The sequence below is a fragment of the Drosophila arizonae genome, chromosome 4 (genome assembly GCF_054131065.1).
Source record: "Drosophila arizonae isolate 15081-1271.41 chromosome 4, UAZ_ARI_1.0, whole genome shotgun sequence".
Lineage (NCBI taxonomy): Eukaryota > Metazoa > Arthropoda > Insecta > Diptera > Drosophilidae > Drosophila > Drosophila arizonae.
The window spans coordinates 692,937-711,035 of record NC_142924.1 but is presented as its reverse complement, the minus strand read 5'-3'; the positions used below and the strand labels follow the sequence as shown (position 1 = coordinate 711,035).

The window sequence follows — 18,099 nt, the reverse complement described above, 5'->3', positions numbered from 1 at the left end:
AAATTCCTTAATAAAATTAAATTGAAACAGACAACTTTTTAGTGACCACAACTTTCCAATTTTAAACTCTTTTGTTGCCTATGTAATCGCCGTTGCAGTTGCAGTTGTGCCCATATATTGAAGACCCACAGCTTGAAGTCGTTGTTGACCCAATGATGACTTATCCAATTGTAATTTACTTTAAACTCTGTCTATTAAGTTTTAATGTTATTGGCGCCTTCAACTTGAGACAAACTTGGCCCAAAGACAAAAGACGAAGACCCAACCAAGAGCCGCACCCAAAAAACATTTTTGGACTTTTTTGTTATATGCCTCCTCATCAGAGTTGGTTCAGGCGGGTCTATTTGTAATTCAAGAGCATCGCGATAAATCGAATTGTAATAGATGCTTAGCTGCGATATGAGTTTCTGTGTGTATGTGTGTGTGTGTGTGTGGTTGTGACTCCAGCAGAGGCTGGGCACAGTTCAAGCCGAAAATTTGTAATGATGATGAGCTTTCTATAAGGTGAAAGCCACAAAGAACGGCCAAAAAGACGCCCACTAGATGTCGACACAAATTGACTGCACCCGCAATATTACTTGCCAGAGTTGCCAAGGCACATGCATATTTTAATTGAAATTTATTTATTTGTTGTATAACCCGGAATTTACGAAAAAAAAGTAGTAGTAGCTGCAGCAGCCAAGCAAGAGTTTGTGCCTGAACATTGTTCAACAGAGTTGCCAGGCTGTGTGCCTAATTGCATTTTTACCATTTAAAGCAAAAGTTATTTGTTTCGTTTTAATTAAAATTTAAGCTCCAAGTGGATATAAAAATGGGAAAAAAACACAGCTACGTCAGCTGCTGTGCAGCCCCAAGCTGTTAAGAGCTGACAGCTTAACAGGGTTGCCAGCACACACACGCCCACACACACTTTAATTCAATTCAAAGTCAGACGAGACTAACTTATACAATACAATAATTTAATTTTAGCCAGAGTTGCCTATACCAAAATTTTAATGTATTATCTCTTCTTTCTTAAGCAAATGATCTATCGCTTTGATCTTTACATTGAGCAACTCTTTTACTTAGATCGCAATTGGCAACTCTGCTCGTAATTGAAGCCCCATTTCGCTTGGGATTCGCCCGCTGAGCAACTCCAATCTCTTGGTCACGTTCAGCTGAGATTCTCAGCATTGACATCAAGCGGAAGCGATTGGTTTCTGGCTCTTCTCTTTTTTTTCGACTTGGCTGGATCAGAGCTCTGCAATCAATGGTGTGAAAAGTGTAGAGTGTGGAGTGTGGAGCGTGTCGTTGCTGCATTTCCTATAGATTATGGAAATTGCGCTTGTTAAGCGGCAGCAGCAATTGGGGCTATCTTTCCAGTAGCCACCATCTCCAGTAGCCACTTGGTGTTTGCCTAATGCCATGTTCTGTGCAGCTAAACAACTGGGATTAAATGCGAGCAGAGCTGCAATCAGCTGGCGATTGTTGGCCCCGGCCAAATGTCAGTGCCTGGCCTGGCCCGGCCCGGCCTGGGCTGGCCAAATGCCACACAATCAGAGTCTCTGCCAGGCTCAGCTCGAGTGTTGCTGCTTACTGCGAAACCCATTTACCCATGACCAGGCGAACGCCCCTTTCCACAGCTGCAACGCCCACCTGTCATTGGGGCCCTGCACCTGCCGTTTGCTTCTTAAGTGCCTGACTTTATGCACTGAGAAGTTTCGACACAAAAATGGGTCTGGTCTGTAAAACTGTTCACAGGTTGGCAAAATGGTTTTGTTTCCTTAACTAGCCTTAACTGTTGCCAACTGCGCTTACACTGAGCGAAATTTATGATGAGCTTGAAATATTTAACAAGTCTATTTTTCCATACCCCACCTTTAGGATGCTTTAAATTGCATGTTAATAATATGGAAACATTTCAAGTCAAAGTCTTTTCAGTTTTTTCATCTCAATCAAATCAATTTTATTAGTTTCCTTGTTTCTCTAGCATTTTTCTCGCAGTGTATTGCCGCTTAGTCGAGCATAACAATTGCGCCTTATATTTTATGTGCATTCTTTTGCTGCTTGGACTGCATTCGCCTTTTGCCTTTTGTTTATTCGCGCCCCGCCGCATAACATTAAAAAAAAGTTTGAAAACATTTTCAAGTTTTTCACACTCGCTGCAAAACTATTTGGTTTTGCATTTCCGCAGCACTTTCCTCCACACACACACACACACACAGACACAGACGCACGCACACTTTTTAATGGGGCATGCAACATGGTTTAGAGACGAATATTTCCGGGGTTTATTTCGCTTAATTTTTGTTGCTGTGCTAAGTGCATCAAATGGCGCTCGTCAATTATGCAAAGTAAGGGGCCAAGTTTGGCTTCCTTTTGGCCCTGGCCAAATGAATAGGTTCGCCTCGCTGTCTAAGCCGCTTTGCATAATTAGGCAGTTAACCCGCCTTCATAGAGGCCTTTCATTTCTCTCTGCTTGATGAACCTTGCGTCAAGTATTTGCATAAGTCACTCAAAAGCGCAAGGCACGAATTTGATGCGGGTGGCCATCAAGAATGCAGACGAGAGGAGACAGAGGGGAGAGCGGATAGAGGGAGCGTGGCTAAGTGAAAGCCTCTTCTTCACATTGACAGTGGCTATGGCCATGTGTGGCGCGGTGCATTAGCTGTTGGCTGGTGGCTGTTGGGCTTAGCCTTGTGTTAGGTGTCGACAGGGTTAGGCGAATTAATTTCTTTACGGCTCTGTTTGGCCCCTGAACAGATGGCCCCACGGCGATAAGCTGTACAACTGCGACACAGACCCAACTTGGAGACGACAACAAAAACCGAACAAAAATACCCGAAAAGAAATACAAGAAATGAAAACATTTCATTTGCTTTCAGCAGTTGCTGCTGTTGTTCCTGTTGTTGTTGTTGTTGTTGTTGTTGCTGTTGTTGTCACTTTTACCGTGGCGAGCGAGTGGAATACGTTTCGGGGGTTCGGGGTTATCATCTTAAAGACATCTGCAAAAAATGCAAACCCGCAAGGGGCGGCACAAATGCACTGGCTACAAGCCACAAAACAACACTACGCAATGTTGCAAGCAACTCGTCGCAACTTGCAACTCCAAGTGGAAAAAAAATACAAGTGGAAAACCATTTGAATGGACTAGAACGACTGCCGAATGCTCGCTCATAGTTTAGTGAGGATTTAATAATCAGAATATATTGAAACCATCACAAATCTAGAAGAAGAAAGAAGAGAATCAGCACAAGTCGAGAAGAGGTTATCGATTAATGTTATCGATGAAGCCTTTTAGTGGATGCTACTTCATTTACTCACACCTCATACAGGCCATACATCTCTTTACCTATACTGCCTCATTTAATCCAACTCTCATGCATCGGTGCGAGCCAATATACTCCACTCACTCACTGAACGAGCATAGCGAGCATAGCAAAGTGTTGACTGCGGAGAAGAAAAATTGTTTCTTTGCTGGCTTCCGTTGAACTTGGCCCCCTGCCATCTCTCTCATAGTCCTCCCATACTCGAGTGTCTCGGCAGCCTCTCCATTAACAATCATCGAAGGTCAGACGGCGTCAAAAGCCTTTTCATATTCGTGGGGGCGTCTCCAACTATTCAGCTGGACACGCATCTCGCCAGGCAAATCAAATGATCAGCTAAGAGGAAGCCAATGAACTCGCCAAAGAGTTTTCGATGGCGGTGCTGAAAAAGGCACTGAAACTTCAGTTGATTAGAACCGCATGTTGAGCGAGCGAGCTGAGTAAAGCACAACAAAAACCATAAAAGGAAATTGTTTCTAGTTTGCCACTAAAAATTATGAGCGCGGAAATCAGTGAATGGAACGAAACTATTAAAGTCTTTGGAATGAGAATGTGAATGGAATGGGAATGGGCATGGAAATGGAAACGGCAATTGGAATGGGAATGAGAGTACAAGCAGAACAGCAGAGCATGTGCTGTGCCACGAATGCCAGTTTGCACTTGACCCTAACTGGGTCTCTCCACTTCTTTCCGCAAGGGCACACAAGGGGGGTATGAGACGGCAACGTACGAAACAATAGACTGAGAGCGCCAGCATATGCCAGATGTTAATTATTTTTCTTCGCTTTTACATATAGGGAACATGAGACCAAATGGCACTGTCATGTCTAAAAATATAGATTTGATGTTTGCATGCACAGCTTTGTTGGCTTAGGTTGCGGCCAATTCACCTGGAAGGGTGGATAATGTGTGGAAAGTTCGGGTATCTCTTCACCAGAACGATGAGGGTGTAATATTTACGAGCAAATGCTCTCAATAACTTATTTGTTATATTGTTTATATTTTTTATAAAACTAAATTAAAGTTATTTTCACACTTCAACTTGACTTGCAATATTTCGAAATCCGAAAAGCGGAAGTACTCGAAAAAAGAGCTGACATTTCAAATTTCTTGTTAAAAAAAAAGTAAATTTAACTAATTGCAGTTTGTGCTACAAAAAGAGTGCCAAGCAACATTAATTTATTAGCTGAACCTATTTAAAACTATTAAAAAAGGCTATCAAAAAATAAAAAACAAACTTTCTACAATTTGGTTAGCTATTCAGCAAATGACAGGATGAATTTCATGCTTAATTCTCTTGAATTTTTTTTTTAGTTATGTCAAAACACGGCACGAGGCACAGAGTTAATGTTCTCTCTTCTCTATCTTTCTCTCTCTCTCTCTCTCTGTCCGTCTGTCTCTCTCCCGTAACAAAAACAAAGTGGGTTAATTGCAATTGCAGTTAATGTCGTCATGGAGTTGCTGCTTAATAGCAAGTTGCGAGCGAGTGCTACACATAGATAATTCTCCTAAAATTAAAGCCGTTACGCATTGCGAGCTCTCTGCCTCTACTTCTCTCCCTCTCTTTCGCTCTCTGTAGATGTTCGTTTGCCAGTTTCCGGCCGCATTTTGTGCTTTATTTTCATTTCAGTCTTTTTTGTTTTTGTCATAATTTAAGTGCTTAGCTTACATTTAAATTATGTATTATGGCTGGGGAAATTTGCTGAGGCAACTGGTTGGAAAACTTTGCCGGCTGCTCAGGCAAATTACGTGCATGGAACATAGATCCCCTGGCCATAGCCACAGCCATATGTTCGTTCAAATGTCATAACAAACCCTCAGTCGGTCGGTCGGTCGGTCGGCTCTCTTTTATATATGATTTTCTTATCGGCAGCAATTGTGATACCCTCCACCGAATCACACGTCATATATCATGCCATAACGAGGGGAGTTGCATTTGCCTGATAAATGTTGCACGAATATGAGCCTAAGGGCAGGTGCCCAACTAACGGTTTCCATCTATTTTTTTCCACTCACTGAACTGCAGTTGGACAAAGAATTTCTGTTGGTTTCAGATAAGTTTCAGTTTTTCCACTTTATTAGCAAGTGCGACGCGATTTGAGATTGTTGAGGTTGGCATTTTGTGGTTATTAATACTAAAAATTGCTTAGGCAACATTATGATATCATTATAGACTTTTAACTAGTGTCGCTTTTTGAAGCTTGCTTGGAATTGAATAAGTTACATATCATATTAATAATATTCGATCTCTTCCTTCATCTCAGTTCATATTTGTCTCCCATGTTTTTCCCTTTCACACATTCTATATCTAACTCTCCGTCTTTCTCTCTGATCCACTCATCTCCTACCCTATTTTCTGGGAGCGGGCCCAGAAGGATTTCTGTCTTTCTGCCCATCTCCTTCACCTGCATATCTTCCACCTCTATCTCTCTGTCACTCTCTTGCTTGCACATCTTCAAGTCAAGCTTCAGCTACTGATCAAAGTTATATGAAAAGATGTTTCCCTTTTCCCCATACATATAATCAGTTTGCGACTTTCTACAATCCTCGTTTATTGAGATTTCCCTTTGTAAAACTTGTGTCATCTTTAATTATATAGCAACTGTTTGCATATCTGGGATATCCCTTTAAGCAAACGCTAAAGTCGCTTGGTCAGCGCTTGAGGCCGCAATTAAAGCGCTTCAGTTCAGATGGGCTAAAATGGCACAAGCTGTCTGCCTCTACCTCTCTCTCAATCTCTCTCTCTCTCTCTCTCTTTCTGTGTCTTTTGCCCTTTCTCTGTCTGTTTGCATGCATTTCTGTTCGCTTTTGTCTTACTCTCCGTCAGAGCCCTTTTAAAAGTGCCGCAATTTGCAAATGAGGTAAACGTGTGGCCAAAAAACAAAGAGATCTCTGTGCAACGGTATAATTAACTTGGCCTCATCAGCCATTTACGGCTACAGCAGCAACAACAGCAACAGCAACCTGAGCTGAATCAAGTGCGCGTGCTTTGTAGCATAGATGCTAACCACCTGCCCCCCCCCCCCTCCCCCTCCCTTGCCTCTAACACCCCACACATCTGCCACAGCGCATTTTATTGTTTGCATTTGCGAATTTTCCATGGCTGCCTTTAAAGCCAGCCACGTTCTGGACTATTTTTGTGGTTTTGTCTTTATGGGCTTAACTTCTGGCAAGCCAAAGAGAGCGAGCGATAGTCTAATTAGATTTTTAAAGCCATTCATTATGCATATGCAGTGCTCGAATTCGGCACGCAAATCGCGCTTGTATCACGAGTCGAGGCGCTGCAATAAAAATATATCTCTCTGTTGCTGTTTACAGTTGCAACGGCATTTGGCAAAAGCCAAATAGTAACAGACAGCAGCAGCGGGAGCTTTGCATGCAGACAGACAATTGCATTGCCGGCCACGCCCACTCGCAAATATGCCGCCCCTGAAGACCGCTCATATAATCACAAATTTGTTAAGCCCAAGACTTCAGCTTAGCGACTGCAATTGCAACTGCAGCTATCGATAGCCATTTAAGTCACAGAAATTACAGCCAGAAAACCAGAGAAGCAGGTTGTTACTACGTAGACATACCCTGTTTTCATGCTGATTTAAAAAGACTGAAGCAAAGATCAAAGTCTACACAGCTGAATATATTTTACGGATCAAAATTTTGATTCTACACAGTTTCCCCCTTCAATTATTTAAAGCTTAACCGTATATACCCCATTTGAAGCATGAAGCCAGAGTATAAAATGTTTTTTTCTGGCATGCACTGGTCGACTCGCTTTAAAGCAAGGCTTGGCCCACCCAGCATACAGCTCAGCTATTCATATAACAACGACAATTACATTAAGTAATGTTCAGTGTTGTACAATTTCACAAAAACAAATACTCACGATATTTGGGTAAACTCATAATTGTTCAGGTAGATCATTAAAATGTTTTATTGTGCTTACCTGCAAAGAGAAAGAAAATTTTATTAGTTTTGTTCCACTTTGTTGACTCGTAAAAGAAACAAAACTTGAACTTTGCTAACGCAGCAAATTAGAGTCTAGAAATGTTCTTACATATAAGTAGTTCCATGTATGTATGTTTATATATATCATTTGAAAAGATCGTAAAGTGTTAAAACCGAAGAAGAAGAAGTCCATTAAGAAAAGGGTAAAAAGGTCTTTGCGGGTTTTTGTGTCAGGCCACTTAAAGCGGCGACAAAGTTGAGCAGTTAAATTGTTTTCTCTCTCCCACTCTCCACCTCTCTCTGTCTCTTTCTCACACACGCATTCTTTCACTTCATGCATTGCATAAATTTTATGCTAATTTAATTAATGACAAACCAAATTTTGTTTATAGAAAAGTCGTAAAATACAAGAATATATTTGTTTCTCAGCTAATAATAATAAAAAAGAAACGCCCCCAAAATGATTTTTATTTTTCTGTGTTCATTTAAAGAGCTGAGCTGAGCTGCTCTCTTCGCTCTTCGCTGAGTGCACCGCATGAGTTAAATGAATGCCTCATTCAAGTGATTCATTGAGTTAATTATGCCACGTTTTGTGCATGAAAATAAATTTGTTTTGAAATTCTTATCTTTACGGCTTTGCTCTGCTGAGATTTTATTGTTGGGAAAATGATATTGAAATCCAAAATAATAACTGAAGAGTTAGCTCGAGAGTGGTTGCACATGAATATTTATGCATGAGATGAAATTAAACAACGAAAGGAATATCAATAGCCTCAATGCAATCCTAAAATATGGGTGAGTATCCATTGAGTGGCATTTTCACATCACAGCAGCAAAGCTACTACTCACTTTGACTCCTTCATTCCAAGCAACTGCTAATGATAATCAATATGAAATGATAATGATAATCAATTAGGCAAAAAATGCAATATTACTTTCATCTATGGCAAGCGCTGCTTTTTAGTTGCAAATTGTTTTAGACAAAGTGCGAAGCGCCTGAAGCAGGCTGAAAACAAGTCAAGCAGATATTCAATCATGCATTCATTCATTCATTCACTTATTCATTCATTCAATCAGCAACGTTCAACGGCTTTCCACTGACTTTTCATTACTGAATACTGAAAACTAAACATTTTCACAGCTCTGGCGTTAATTGGAAAATAAAATTTAAAAAGCTAAGCTCGAACAAATTTGTAGCTGATTTTTACAAAACTGAATATTTCGACATTGTTTCTGGCTAGAAATATATGTGTGGGCCCAGGCACTCCATAATTTAGAGCGGTAGATAAAGCTGGAGGTGCGGCGACAGCACAGAATTTAATTGAGATTTACGTTCAAGAGTTTGGCAATATTTTATGGAGTGGCCCGCGTCACTTTATAATCAATTAAAAACTTGAGCCTTTAAGCCAGAGTTGTTACCAGCATTTTGACCCAGAAATAAATATGTAGCAAAGCCGGGCTAAGAAGGCAGCTGCCAGCACTTGGGAAGCCAACGCTGGGCTGACTGAAGCCAAACAGTTGCTGGTGCTGCCGTCTCTCGTTGGCATTTGATATCGATGATGTCTTTGTTTCATAAATAAAATTATGCAAACGCAGCAGGGGGCCAGACAGGGACAGAGTCAGAGACAGACAGAGAGAGGGAGCGACGTGCAAAACAGAGATTGCAAGCGAAAGATGTGTTTTCTGGCTGGCAGAGGCCAGCTCAACAAACTTGTCAGACTTATGACAAGGCACAAGCAAACAAACAGACAACATCAGCAACAACAACAACAACAACAGCAGCAGCAACATTGTTGTTATTTTTATCTTGTGGTTAAGAGTCAAAGGCAAAAAATTGATATGTTTTTGCAGTCGGGCCAGGATCAGTGCGTAAAGCAACGTGGAAAAAACAACAACAACTGCAAAGTGCAAGAGATTTAATGCCTCTGCAGATACACTAATTTAATTATTTTCATGGCTCTTGTCATCTGATCTTGAACAGGTTTATCGGAGAGTCGATCTATGTAAATTCTACATGAAGTAATTAAAAGTTATGCCAAAAAGACTTGAGCTTGTTGTAGTGCGAACTATATCGCTATATTTCGAGCGGATGCTCTGTTTCGCGACCCTCGAATTCCGATCATCAATTCACGATCTTCGATCCTCAATATCTGAGCCTCAATCTTCCATACTCGACGTCATCGATCCTCATATTGGTTTTCGATCGTCGATTAGATCTTATTGTCAGATTCATTAAATATAGCTGAAGTCTGCCTGCTCAACTTTGTATCTCACTCTCAAGTTACTTTTGCCTCTGTTTCGTAAGCGAGTTCAAAGCAGTTAGACCCTTAGCAAGTGTATGTGTAGAAGATATATTTATGAGCTATCAATTACTTAACAACCCAAAAGAGATAAACAAGCAGCTTAAAGAAGTAAGTGTTAAGGTGCTCAACGAGTTGACACACTATAAAAAGTTGCTTCGCATGCACATAAAATAAAAGTTTAGCTTTGATGAGACCTTCATATGAGAACTTCAAGCATAGACTTCGATGAGTACTCGCACATAGCTGATATATGTAAATACCAATCATAGTTCTGGCTACATTCAAATATTTGCAAAGTAAAAGTCAGGGTATATACAGATATTCATATCGAATTGCCAGCACAACTTGCACCTTTGCGGTTACCAAAGCAAAACCAAAGATTGAACAAAGTTGTCTGTCGGAATGCGAAAGAAGAATTTAAAAGGCAGCTCAACTCAATTATACAACTGCACTAAAAACACCTGAGACAAATTAACATGAAAGGCCCAGTTGCAGGTAATGCAAAAGCAACAGCAATTCGTCAGCTACAAATGAGCTGATAAGAGTTACGCGGATGCAGACTCAGACATGAGCTATGTCGAGTCGTACCAGTTCTCTTATGAAATTGGCGCTACCTGTGCATATTACCTCATTCATTGCCAACAGCAGCTGAAGCTACTTTAAATTTTCTTATCGTTAGTGAAAATCAATGGAGCCAGGCTAAGGGCCACTTTCGTTTCATTTCTGTTTTTATTTTCTTTTGATTTTTGAAGAAACGAAAGTGTTTTTCATATGGGCGCAAGTACCTCATGGTACGCTGCTTCTGCATGGGCTCCAGTGGTTCCAGTGGCTCCAGTGGCTCCAGTGGCTCCAGTGCTGCCAACTGCAAGTGGTGTGCGTGATAAACCAATTAACTCCAACACACACAACTCCGATTGGACAACAAAAGTCCAGAAATTCGTTGCTTGAAAGTGAAATTTACGTCAAGAAAAACCATAAACGAGAGGGAACGAGAGGAGGACAGAGAGAGATTGAGAGGCAGCGTGTTGGGCGTGGCACACACGAAAAATTGTTTGACATGAGCTCAACTAATGCACAGCCTCTTTAGCTTCACTTTTTGTTTATTTGTAGACACAGTCAAAATGTCAGTCAGATGTCATAATTAGAAAGAGAAAGAGAGGAATAGAGAGGGAGAGAGTGGGGAAGTGGACTTGTTCTGCGGGATTTGATGGAAAAACAAAGGAAAATCGAAAGGCAAATCGAAATGAAACGCCCAAATAGACAAAGAACCAGAAAAGCTATTAAAAGACAAGTCAATCAAGTCGAAGTAATTCTATTTGTATGTAAATTCGATTGAAGTCGCATTAGAATTGTCCGATTTGGGAAGTTTTTAGCTCTTAAGTCAATGAATCATAAACCCAATCAATAAAGCGTAAAATGATTCGCCATGATTTGTGCTCGCTGCTTCATCACTTTAATGACCCAAATGATACATCATTTATCATTATTTACACATTATCATGTTGATTATCATCATTATCATGACGTCTGATATGCGATATGTGATTGTCGTCATTATCAGCTCTCCAACGCGCCAACGCAACTGCAGCACGCAATTATAACTTAAGCTCGAGCTACTTAAATTCAATTGCGTTCTTCAATCACAAAAACTCCGATACAGATACAGATACAGACACAGACACTGAGAGTGAAAGATAAACTTAATTGACTCATTAAGTGCACAACTGAGGCGTCGCTTTCCCCCAACAACAGCAACAACAACGACGACAACTGATTAGATAAAAATTGTTGGTAATTTATCACTTACGAGAACAAATAACTGAAAATGTGACAAAGAAGAAGCTGCCAGCTAACAGCACTCGGCTTTAATTGAATATGCATAAAGTCTTGAATTATATCTTTTACATACAAATATATATATGCATATTTGAATAGCCAAAGAAAAACATCTTTATCATTATAAACATTTGCACATGAATCAGTTGTACCTTTTATATCATTTACTAGATTTCAACTGCTCTAACTTTATCTAACTGTCTACATGCCCAATGCATATCTAGTTGTATCTCTTCATTTATATCGCAATACCCTATATATTTCTACTTTTTGCACTTGTATCTCTACATGTTCTTCTATCTTCTACTTACATATACATCACAATGTATCGTTATCTATTCGAATTATTTCATACTGATAAATCTATATCTATATCTTTATCTCTATGTCTATCTCTCTCAATATATTCTATTTCATCTTCTATTGTTATTAGAACTCCAACTCTATAATCTGTATCTCTTGAATCTGTATCTCCTCAATTATGTATGTTTTCATCTCTTACTTATTTCATTATTTTCGTGTTTAAATCTATTAATAGCTTCATCTTCCAACTACATCTACTACCTGTTCCTATGCAATCCCTAGCTAAGCAAATTTTTAATTAAAGCTGCCGTTTGTTCAATTTTGGTTTGGATTCCTAGAAGAAGGTTAGACACAAACTAAACACAAAATTGAGTGGTTTCTAGCAGTTCTTTGCTTTTGGTTAGAAGGTTTGCGTGTTGAGTTAACGGAAATGTGATGTAAGTAACCAAGTTGAATGTGGTGTAAATGGCAGCTCATGGGTTAGGCAAGGCAAGGCAAGGCAAGGCCAGACCAAACACAGCCAAGATAGAGCAGGCTAGGCAGCTGGCTGGCTAATAATCTATTTGAAGTTGGGGCTTGGCTGGGCAGCTGGTTAGTTCCGTCGTCGTCTGAATATACATATACACACGTATATATATGTTGGCTCTACATCCACTTTATTATTACAACATTTTCCATTTCGCTTCGCTGAAATAATAATTCGCGCTTCGTTGTTTTACAACTGCCACAATGCGCAAGAGAACAACAACAACAACAACAAGAATTGCTGTAAAGAAGTCTAAGCAAATGCCATTGACCCTAAGGCGAGGCGAGTCCCAGTCGCGAGTCGCCAATCGTTCTGCGGCTATAAATCCAGAGCAGACACTGTCCGCCACAATTGCCTTGGCCTGGACACGCGCAACAGCAACAGCGGCAACAGCAGCAGCAGCTGCAATGTTGCACGTTTCAGCTGTTTTACCTGGAATTGTCGTCCGAGCATTGCTTGAATTCGTTTCTACATTTTCCTCATCTCTCTCTCTCTCTCTCTCGCTCTCTCACTCTCCTTCTAGCTCTATGTGTTGCTCGCTTTGCTGTTGTCCAACACTCAACGCTGTCGACACTCGACTCTGACTGCATCTCAAACGCGACTCGACACACTTGTCGCCGTGTCCAGGCTCGCAACATGTTGCCACAGCTTCTCAACATTTGTGGCAGAAACTAGTTTACTATTTCACTAATTACAGAACATAGACAGAAGACAAGCCATAAATCGATTTAGCCAGCTCGACCCAAGGCTGTTTTGGCTTGGAAAATCAAACATGACGAGAAAAAAACTTCTAACCAGATGCAAAGATTCAGCGATAGATGATTAATGTTGCCAGAGCGAGACGTGCCCAAAAAACAGTTAAAATATTTACATTTGTCAAGCTGCGACAAGCTCCCAGATAGATCTAACATGCTTCCTTAACTCAAACCCAAAATGTTAACCCAAAATTCAATAGGTATCTTGATACTCCTCTAGATTGATCTATTATAATAAATGAGCTTCGTTCCTCAGCTTGCCCCAAGCTTAGTTTTCAATCAAACAGCTCTGATTAACCTTCAGTTATGATAATGCTCGTGGTTAGTCCAGTAAAACCCATTTTTAATGCAACTACAAATCCTATTAGAGCGTTCATACGTACACTCATCGAACCCACTCAAAAACCACTTTAAGCAAATAACCAATAGACAGAGAGAGGGAGAGAGCGTGAAAGAGAGAAAATAATAATAATCGAGGAAAAACAAATCGTTTTCCAGCATACTTAAAAAATCTCATTACCCCCGAAAATAATGAGGCCGTTCGGACTTGTAGCACAGGCCACAAGCAAAAGAAAACATTAAAACAAGTGAGAGCACATTGGACAAATATGAATGACGCAGAGATACCCTATATATGCAGTCTTAGTGTAACTATTATGTATAAAGTTAAAGAAGTTATATTTGAGATAACTTTAGTTTAGGTATAGATCAATTCATATAATATTAACTAGCCTCCGTCTCACTCTCTATATACCCGAACTGTATACACTGCCTTCTGCCTGTTTGCAGGGTATTTCGAATCGAAATTACGTGCAAATTCCAAACGATTTCGTATTGGTAAAGTGGGCGTTGCATTCGTTGCGAAGGCGTCTAGCATCAATTTCGAATGGAGCACGAATTTTTGGTAGCTCCAGCACTGAAGCACCGAAGACACATGATTATTAATTTGATTTGTTGTGTTTCTGAGGCAATTTGCTGCGCTTTCATGTGATCAGCCTCCAACAACAACAAAATGGTGAAGTGAGCTGAAGAACTGGCTGGCAGATAGACATTATTCATTCCGAAGATTTCACTTTTCATTGTTGCTGGAATGAGCTGCGATTTCAATGTCAACGAGTGGGCCAGGCCCGAAACATTCAGTCAAATTGCCTGCCAGATTGGATTCACATTGTTGGCATTTCTTTTCATTTGATTTTCCTCGTCGATTCGGGCGTGTTGGAAAATGGCGATCGATTGGCGATCGCTGCATATATCTCATAAGCCAAATCTCATTAACAACTGGCTAAACGGCTTGTCAGCAGGCATGCCAAATGCATAAATCTTCTCAAGTGGAGCTGGACATACTACATAGATGCCAAGATATTTAAATAATATTAACAGCCAGTGTGGAGCCTGCTGCGTCGATTCTAGCATGCGCTCCCTCGCTCTGCCTCCCTCTCCCACTAGCTCTCTCTTTCAGTCTTTCAAGATTCCTGTTTCCTGTCTCTAGTCGCTTACCTTGCGCTATGATCATAAAAATGTTGCCTGAGGCTGCGCAAAGACAGAGGCTTTAATGACCATACTACTCTCTCCCTCTCTCTCTCGCTCTCTGTGGAACTCTCTCTCTCTTTCTCTCTCACCCTTTTGGTTCTTCCAGCTAGTTGTTGTATCTTTATTTTATCATTTGTTTTTATTGCGCTCGCTGCATTTATTTCCACTTACTTTGATGATTACGTTTGCATTTGTTTAGCCCGCAGCTGGAAAAACTGGGAAAACATTCTGCAAATGAGTTGCAACAGCAGCAGCAGCAGCAGCAAATGGCCCAAAGGGGTCTCTGCGGCACGTGTGGCACACACACGCGGCATGTGGCAGGAGAAACACAACAAAAAGTCGAAAGAAAACTGTCAGCCAAATGCGAATGCGCGTTTGTCATTCTGGCAGACAGCAATCAAGCTGAGCCCGAGCTGAGCTGAGCGGGGCGGAATTGGCGGGGAGGCTAAGGGCAGATGCTTCTTATGCGTTAATTGAAACTGCCAGATGCGGAATGTCCAACATACTGTTATCCCTAGTCATGACAGCCTCGCCGCAACGAATCGCAAGCTCCAACATATACAGAGCATAGAATATGCCTCAAGTTCGCGCAAAAATATGGCAACATCTGGTCGATGGGAAATGGCCTCTAAATCAGCTAAAGAGTGAGAGATGACTGCGATGAAAACTTCTTACATAAATATTGATTTATAATCAGAGTTACGCATAAATAAACTACTATTACTAAACCAAATACCTCCAGCGTACCCAACACTCTGTTGCTCATTTTTGATATATATCCAGCTAAACCGTTTCTTTAGCCAACTCAGAGAACTCACAGTGAGTCATAAGAAAACTTACGTAAATCCAAGAGGCACGTTGCAAGATGCAAAGTCTGCACAGAAAAAAAAAAAAACAGCGTGAAACGTCCTTAAAACCAGTTTTGGACACGAAAAAAAAAACAAACAAGTTTTAAGTTAAACTTAACGAAATCAATTCAAGAACCTGAGGCCAGGAAGGCCAGACAGAAGAAGCAGTATGCAGCACGAGTTTGTCGCGCCACTGAGAGAGAGGGAGATAAAGAGAGAGAAAGAAGAGAGAGCGAGGAGAGCTCAACGAACTGCGCCCGAAATTCAATAAGAAGCGACGATAAACAGCAGCTGATAAAGTCGAAAAGGTAAACTCCGAAAATTAGTGAAGGAAGCGCCAAGTGTGTGTGAAAGAGAGATAGAGAGGGAGATGGCAAGAGAGACGGGTTAAGGTAAAGGGCAACTGCATTTGGATTCAGGTCCAAAATGCAACAACTTGTGGCACGAGTGACAAGTCCAAAGCAAACGACACACACACACAGGGACACAGCCGCCTAGAGGGCGACATTCATAACAATTATTTTTATGTTGGGAAAAGTATTTTTAACTACAAGTGTGTGTGCCTGTGAGTGTGTGCCTGTGAGTGTGTGTGTGGGTGGTTGGTTGGTGGGAAGAGGGCAATCAAATAATCGATGAATGGGAGAGGGAGGTTCGAGTCTATCAACACTCGCCGCACTTATTGAATATAACCAGCAAACCAGACCAACGTTTGATTAAAGTTTCGAGAACTAAATCAACCACCAACAATAGAAGAATGGAATAGAAATCTCCAGAGACAACGAATGTCAAATACCCTACAAAATGGGAAAGTGGGAAAAAGCGGAAGCAGAGCTAATTGTATCAATGTGATAGTTTTATCTTTTAAATTAAGTCGTGATCGTTCGTTAAAAAAGAGATTAAATTCGCAATAAACTATACTAGATAGAACCGGTGCAATCAAACCCAAAAGAGAGGCATGGACTTTCCTACATGATAAGATAGGCATATTATAAATATAAATGATTTAATTTCACTTTATTTGTTATTGTATTAAAAAATATTTGTTTCTCATTTTGTTATTGGAAATATATTCACTTGAAATGTGTATCCGGAAATTGGGAAAGTTCCAGCAATCGTGAACGGAAAGTGCTGAAGTCTGATTGTTCCATTTGATATTAGTTCTCTAACAGAGAGTGATTTGTTTATCTATGGATATATGCCTCACAGTTATCTATTTTAGCTATCCAACAGTCCATGTACCCTCACAGATATCGCTGACTCTGTACAGCCAATATTTTTTCTTGTCATCCTAGGCAATGCCCACATGAATTCACTCCCTGGCAAATATTCTACTCTAACCATTATACCCATATCAGGCAGAAGTGTATGAAAGGAATGGCAAACACCTTCACACAGCTGGCAAATGCAGGTTTCCTACACGACCATCAAATTTAATTGCTGCGCTTTGTTGTGCCAACAACAGCAACAACAACAACAACGATCACAATAAATTGAAGCAACCCTCGCTCGCTTGGCAATTTCTGTTGCCCAAAACACGCAATCCACAAAACGAAACGAAACGAAATAAAAACGCAATGAGATGCGACGTCATCGTCATCGTGTGTTAATAGCTGTGACTGTATCTGTATCTGTATCTGTATCTGTACCTATATATGAGTGTATCTGCATCTGTATCTGTATCTGTGACAAGAGCTTCAATTTGAGCAGCTGCAGCGTAGCTATGACTCGACTTGGATTTTGGGTTTTAGGTTTATCATGGGCAATTGTTGTGCTTTTTAGCTCTAGGGCTACGGCAGCAGCAGCAGAGGAGGGAGGTGCAAAGAGCTCTCGGGGTGAGTCAACTGTGTTGATTTGTGTCAATGGCTGTTTAAAGGATGTGGCCAGCCTATGTGCAACAGGATGTTGCAAATTTACTTCAACACAGATGTTGAGCTGCAATTCAAGTATTTAGGGTTGCGGCTTTGACACTCCACAAGCTTAAGGGTTCAACACAGAAGAAGAAGAAGTCGAAGACGAAACAGTATAACTGTTAAAAACGCAAAACAATTATTGAAACATATGTGAGAAAAATAGAGGAGAAGAAGAAGCAGAGATTTTACTCGAATGAGCCCAAACAGAGAGGCAACCAACTGCTGTGGCAATTAGCTTTAAATACTATTTAAATAAATTGCTTGTTTTTCTCTTCTTCTTCCCTTCGTCTCTCTTATTTTGTTCAAGTAAAGATTAAAGATAATCACAGCTACAACTTACGCACAATTCAACAACAATCAATTTCAAAAGAAAAATGTCAAGAACATGAAAAAAGTAAAGAACTATAAATTAACATAAGCAAAATAAGTACTTTATGTTGCCTAAATTCCACGTTTGCCTAAACTACAAAGCACAGCTACAGCTGTATATAAACCTACATATATGAATATATATCTATATATACGTATATGCTTATATAGATCTGATCTTTTTTTGTCACTGTTTTACGCGACACACACGACTTTTTACGCAAATATCTGCTATATCTGTAGCTAGACGTATAGAAATATAGAAAATCGTCAAGTAACCAAAAAGTAAATGAAGAAAAAGAAGCAAAGCACATGCAAAAAATATGCCTCGCTTTTGATTTTCTTTTTTTTTTTTTCATATACAACATTAAAGCTGCTAAACGCTCACAAATTTAACAGAATGAATAAGAAATAATATATAAAAATATATATAATTTGTATCTATACAGTAAACACTCGCTAATAGTGA

At 40.3% G+C, this 18,099-nt stretch overlaps 1 protein-coding gene and 1 long non-coding RNA gene across 5 annotated transcripts in view; both read right to left on the bottom strand.

Moving 5' to 3' along the window:
* Nucleotides 1-18,099, bottom strand: part of klar (klarsicht) — a 148,202-nt gene that overhangs the window by 63,350 nt on the left and 66,753 nt on the right. The gene's annotated exons all lie outside the window — the stretch shown is intronic.
* The window catches only part of LOC149268942 (uncharacterized), a 45,609-nt gene that overhangs the window by 10,376 nt on the left and 17,134 nt on the right, over nucleotides 1-18,099 (bottom strand). The gene's annotated exons all lie outside the window — the stretch shown is intronic.